This window comes from Heterodontus francisci, chromosome 17 (assembly GCF_036365525.1).
Source record: "Heterodontus francisci isolate sHetFra1 chromosome 17, sHetFra1.hap1, whole genome shotgun sequence".
NCBI classification, from domain to species: Eukaryota; Metazoa; Chordata; class Chondrichthyes; order Heterodontiformes; family Heterodontidae; genus Heterodontus; species Heterodontus francisci.
Window position 1 is genome coordinate 39,012,229 of NC_090387.1, and position 6,123 is coordinate 39,018,351.

A 6,123-nucleotide genomic window follows, 5' to 3' on the forward strand; every position below is an offset into this window, starting at 1 on the left:
GGCGTTACCAAAGGAAAAAGGCAACGCATTTTATTGACTGTTTTTAAAGGTCTCTGAAGACGTTTTAAATCGTATTTTTTTCTTAGAACATTTTACGCAATTTCTGTTGCAATGTTTTGTGATTTTTTTTTTCCCTCTTCGCTATTGATATCCTCCGCCCTCACACTTCACTTTCGCAGCCGATCCGCAAAACAAGTCCGTGTACACTCAAGTGTCCGAATGGTGTGTGTGTTTTAATTTAATGGCTCTGATTCTCCTATGACCGCTTTCCAGCACCACATCCAAATAACCCCTTAATGTGTTAGTCTAGACCAGGAGTCAGCACCCTTTTGTTTAAACTGACGAACCTTTTTAAAAAAAAGTCTACAATAAAAACTATTTGGAGCTGCAAGACAAAATTTCCACATTTCTAACCCAAATACTTGGCAAACTGCCAAATAGTTCCAGTAGAATGCATAATTTGCATAAAAATAAATGAAATATATGTACTGAATTTATGTCAATAGAAAAAACGGATTGAAATTAAAATAGACCTAACTCTGAATTATTGTTTTTTTTTACATTTTAACTATAATTTTGTCAGTAAAGTCATCTTTAAAACAAACTATAACTTAATATGCGTAGAATTAAGATTTTTTCGGTAACTGATTCTTCTGATTTAAAAAATAGCTAATATCAGATTCAGAATAATTTATCATCTCAACTATATTAGAAACAATAATGGTCGCAACCATAAAACCTGCTCCTCGAACCAAAGGCATTGTCTATAACCATGGTGTAGTTATAACCATTCAAATAGCTATATTTAGAGCATAATGATATTTTTTATTAAAATAATCACTTGAATCCGTAAAGTGCAGCAGAATGTAAATGGATAGCTTTTTATCCCCACGATAAAAACACATCTATTACTTTTCTTAATTTTTTTAGGCTTTTTTCATATTAATGCGATCCAACTGGAAAAGGTTGGGAGCCACAAATGAGATGTTAAGGAGTCACATGTGGCTCAGAGCTGCAGGTTGCACATCCCTGGTCTAGACAGTGCGTGCTCACAGGCCAGTCCCGTGACTCTTTTCCACAAGGTCGCTAGATGGCAAGCAGGAGTGGGAATTCTCACTGATTTGTCCTCTCTGGCTTGAGAATAGCTTGAGTTATACTCTATAGTTATAGAGTCCAAACTGCTGCCCCAGCTCAGATCAGCTCACTCATCACCTACAGGTTGGACATAAAACCTAAGACTTTCTGATCACTGGTGTAAGATTATTAGGTTGCTAAAAGTTACTAACCAGCATATTAATTGTTAAAATCTAGCTATTATAAACTAACAAATGACTTCTTACCATAAACTAACATTTAGCTTTATTAGAACCCTTCTTTGTAGTATGATAAAGTGGAACAACCTAGGAAATAGGGCAGTATAGACAAGATATCAAGGCAGAGGGATTCTGGGAGATTATGTCATTTTAAAATGGTTACTTGCAACAAAAAGTGTGAGACCGTGGGAACAGACAGTGAAAACAGCTTCTGTGTAGATTTGTCTCGTAGTGAGATAAGGCATCCTCGAAATGTAAAAGCATTTAGATAAAAGTAGTCAACACAAAGACCTCTGTTGTGTACTACTTGCATAAATTCGAAAGGTTGGCAACCATCTCAAAACGATCCTTGCTTGGTTAAGAAAGGCATCTTTTAATTCAAGACTAATCACTGATTGGGAGAGGGGAGGGTTAACTGTAAAGCTGCCAGGATAAAAGAAGTCCATTCCTTTGCTACTGCGTGACAGAGAATTTTGAACAAGAGAAACTACGAGTGAGAGAGAGACAAAACCACGAGGACCCAAAGCTGCAAGAGAGTTGTACGCTCTGCCGTCCAGTCTCTAAAATGGGTAGTATCTGTGTTAGACTGTTAATTACTGCCTGAGTTTGTGACTATGGTTTATCTGAGAATTTAACAAACTTGTCCTTACCTTTATCTCAATAAAGTCGATTCACAATAAGCTGTTGTGCTGCCAAGTCTGTTCCCACCTTAGAAGGGGGTATAAAACACCCCTATCTTACCTTACACTGGGTTTGTAGACAATTGCAATGTATAACTGTATACATTTATTTTGTAAAATGGGCCAGGCCCAAAGAAGCACTGAAGATATAAGGTTAATGTCAAAAAGCAGACAGCTGCAAGTTGTTCACATATACGTCTAAAACAGGCATTAGGTCATTCATTTACACATGAGGAGCAAAATGCCTGTTTAAGCAGCTGCCAGAGACCCCTGAAAACTCACCTGACCCAATATTGGGTTAGGTGTTCTTTGGGCCCTAAAATTGGTTCTCATATCTGTTTCAAGATGCAACAAGGTCCAATTCTTACTCCTTTCTCTTCACCTCCTACCCTCGCCTCTTTCCCACTCAATTTTTCAATTCAACCTGGCATTTGTTCCCTCCCACTCTCAACCTTGTTAAGCTTCTATCCCTTTTCCATTTTCCCAGTTCATGCTGCCATTTTTTTCCCATTCCCTGTTTCATTGCTTGCACTCTCCCTCCCTCCTTCTGGCTCTTCAGTTAAAAAAAAAAGTTGCTGACCCCTAGTCTAGGCTAAAGGCCTGCTCGGGTCTGGAAAAAAAACCCGACCTGAACCCAACAGAACCACATCAGACCTGAGCCCAACCCGGCCCGAGTCCTTCCATTTTTTCCCACACCCAACCCAACCCTGAACCAACTGTACTTACCACTCTTGGATGGATGGAATGGATGGAAGCTGCACTGCTGCAGCATGAGCACGATGACATCATAGAGACGTTCACTCACTCACTGCGCAGAGTCAGAGTCTGTGGAGTACTGCGTGTGTCTGACCCAGACCCGGCCCGACCTGGACCCAGCCCCACCCTGAAAGCTGGACCCGGAAGAGCGACCCGACCCCACCCCACCCCGACACGTCGTCGGGTCCCATCGGGTTCAGGTCGGGTAGCAGGCCTTTAGTCTAGACTAACACCTGTTTCATTGCTGGCACTCTCCCTCTCCCACCCAAAGTGCTACTCTATGCTTCTGCATGACACATGTCCCATGTGCGATTCTTAATTGAGCTTTTCAGTTGTTGGCCCAGGTATTATATTTGAACCAGAATGAACACAACACAGTATCACAAAAATTTCCTGCTGACGTACCACCAGTCCTACAATTCAATTTTATGGTAAGATTGCACATTTACTGCAATGTCGTCAGCACAAAGTTTTATCATGGGGCTGGAGTCATGGACTCATACTTATCAATTTCAACAGACAAAGCCATAAAGTAAAGTGATAAATGTGTACAAAACATTGGTTAGGCTACAATTAGAGTACTGTGGGCACTTTTTGGCACTCCACATTAGAAAGGACATTAAACCATACAGAGCACTCAGCGTAGACGATGCCAGGAAAAGGAAATTCTGAGGAAACTTGAGATGTTAGGACTATTTACATGGGAGCAGCGAAAATGAAAAGATTTAATAATGCTTTTTACAATGTGGCTGACTCTTAAAAATGTCCTCTGAAAAGGTCTAGCAAGGCACTCAGTTCAAGGGCAATTAGGGATGGGCAACAAATGCTGACCAAGCCAGCAGTGCCCACATCCCACAAACAAATAAAAAAAAGTAACAAGGGGTCAGCAATTTAAAATTGTCATGAAGAGTGAGGAGAATGGTTAGGAGAAAGGGTTTTTGGATTATAAGAAGCTTTGAAACAGGGAATGGTTACATAAGAAATAGGAGCAGGGCCATTTGGCCCCTCGAACCTGCTCTGCCATTCAATAAGATCATGGATGATCTGATTGTGGCCTGAACTCCACTTTCTTGCCTGCTCCCCATAACCCGTTACTCCCTTGTAGATCAAAATTCTGTCTAGCTCAGCCCTGAATATATTCAATGATCCAGCCTCCACTGCTCGCTGGGGTAGAGAATTCCAAAGAGTAACAACCCTCTCAGAGAAGAAATTCCTCATCTCTGTCTGAAATAGGAGACCCCTTATTTTGAAACTGTGCCCCCCCCGGTTCTAGATTCCCCCATGAGGGGAAACGTCCTTTCAGCATCTACCATGTCAAGCCCCCCTCAGAATCTTATGTTTCAATAAGATCACGTCTCATTCTTCTAAACACCAATGACTATAGGCCCAACCTTTTCACATAAGGCAACCCTTTAATCCCAGGAAACAACCCAAAGAAAAATCTCTGAACTGCCTCCAAGGCAAATATATCCCTTCTTAAATAAGGAGACTAAAACTGTATGCACTACTCTAAATGTAATCTCACCAACACCCTATACAGTTGTAGAAAGACTTCTCTGATGTCCATGGGACTTGTGTAAGGCAAAGACAGAGAGACAAAGATTGCAGCAGCTGAACATAAAGGCTTCTCCTTTATCCTGTCTCAGTTTCACTTTGCTAGCATGTGTGTTCTACAGCAGCCTCTAGAGTACACAATGCATAAGGCAATTTCAAAACACTGCAACACTACATCACTCCCTTTCTTGGTAAATGAGAGATGTAGCATGTTTCAACGGTTTGTTTCCAAAACTATAAATGATAAACTTAAATAGAAGTTCACTCTGTAACAGAGTCACTTAAGTATGGTGGGTGTTTTCTCTCACAAATAGGATACTGTCTGACATCAGATGTAGTCTCATTTGATTCATGTTCTTCATCTGAGGTGTCAATGTCGGAAACGGATTCAATGCTTGTGAGTGGTATTTTCAGTGCTTTGAAGAATGATGCATTTCTTGTGATGATTTGTGAACCACGTTTACCAGTGATCATCCTTTCGTGCTGGTCACAACAAATGGTTGGATGTCATAAGGGGTTGTTTGTTTTCCAATATGACCATCACGTTTCACAAGTACTTTATCTCTTGGCGTAAGTGTAATCGTTCTAAATTGCATGTTTCGCTCTGCATATACATTCATTCAATCCTTCTGTTCTTGATCATGTTTGCATACATGTGGATCATAAGCTCTGCAGGGTAGCTCAGCTAGACATGTGCGCATAGGATGTGCAAAGATGTGTGTAGCTGGAGGTTTTCCAGTAGTCGAGTGAGGTGTTGCTCTGTAATTATGAAGAAAGTGATATAACTCTTGCTTCCATGACTTGTTCTCAGCTGTAGCTGTACATATCACTTCTTTCCAGGTTTTCATAAATCTCTTGACTTCACCATGAACATTTGGCTAAGTGTTATTTTCCGATGAGTGAACCCTAGGTAGTTCATGAATTTACTGAACTCATTGCTGTTGAATGGGGGTCCATTGTCACTTCTTACTGTTTGAGGGATTCCAAACAAAGCCAAGATCTGGTCAAACTTTGGGATGACTGCTTTCGTTGAAGTTGACATAACTAATTTCACAATGGGAAATCTGCTGTAGTTGTCAGTGACAAGAAGTAGGCAAATCTGTGAAATCAACACTGATTTCAATCCATGGTCCTGGAGATAGTTCAGACATCTTGAGTGGATCATGAAGGTTTGATATTGTGGTTGCTTGATATAGCAAACACTGATTGATTTTGTGCTCTACCATACAATCAATTCCTGGGAACCATATCTTTTCCCTAATAAGTTGTTTGGTCTTAACAATTCCCTGGTGTCTTTCATATGCTATATTGACAACATATTCCCTCAATGAGTGTGGAATGACGATACAGTTGTTACGTAATATGAGATCCGATGTAGTTGTAATAGTTAGTTCATTTCGAACATTGTGAACACCTTGTAATGTGTGCGTTAAAGGCCTGCTACCCATCCCAAATGGACTCGACGACATGTGTCGGGTTTGGGTCGGGTCGGGTCGGGTCGGGTCGGGTTGCACTTCCAGGTCTGGCATTCGGGCTCGGGTCGCGCTGGGTCGGACACGCTCTATCATAGGTAAGTGGCTCCACTGTTAATGTAATTTTGTCACTAGAAAGGTGGTTTTGTTACACTTATTTTAAGCTTGTGCAGATCAGCAACAAAGTGAAAAACGGAAGGTAAGTTAACTGATGGTCGGGTTGGGTCGGGTCGAGCGCAGGAAAAAATGGAAGGACTCGGGCCGGGTCGGATGTGGTTCTGTCTGGCTCGGGTCGGGTTTTTTTTTGCAGACCCGAGCAGGCCTTAAGTGTGCACGATTTGTTTGTTG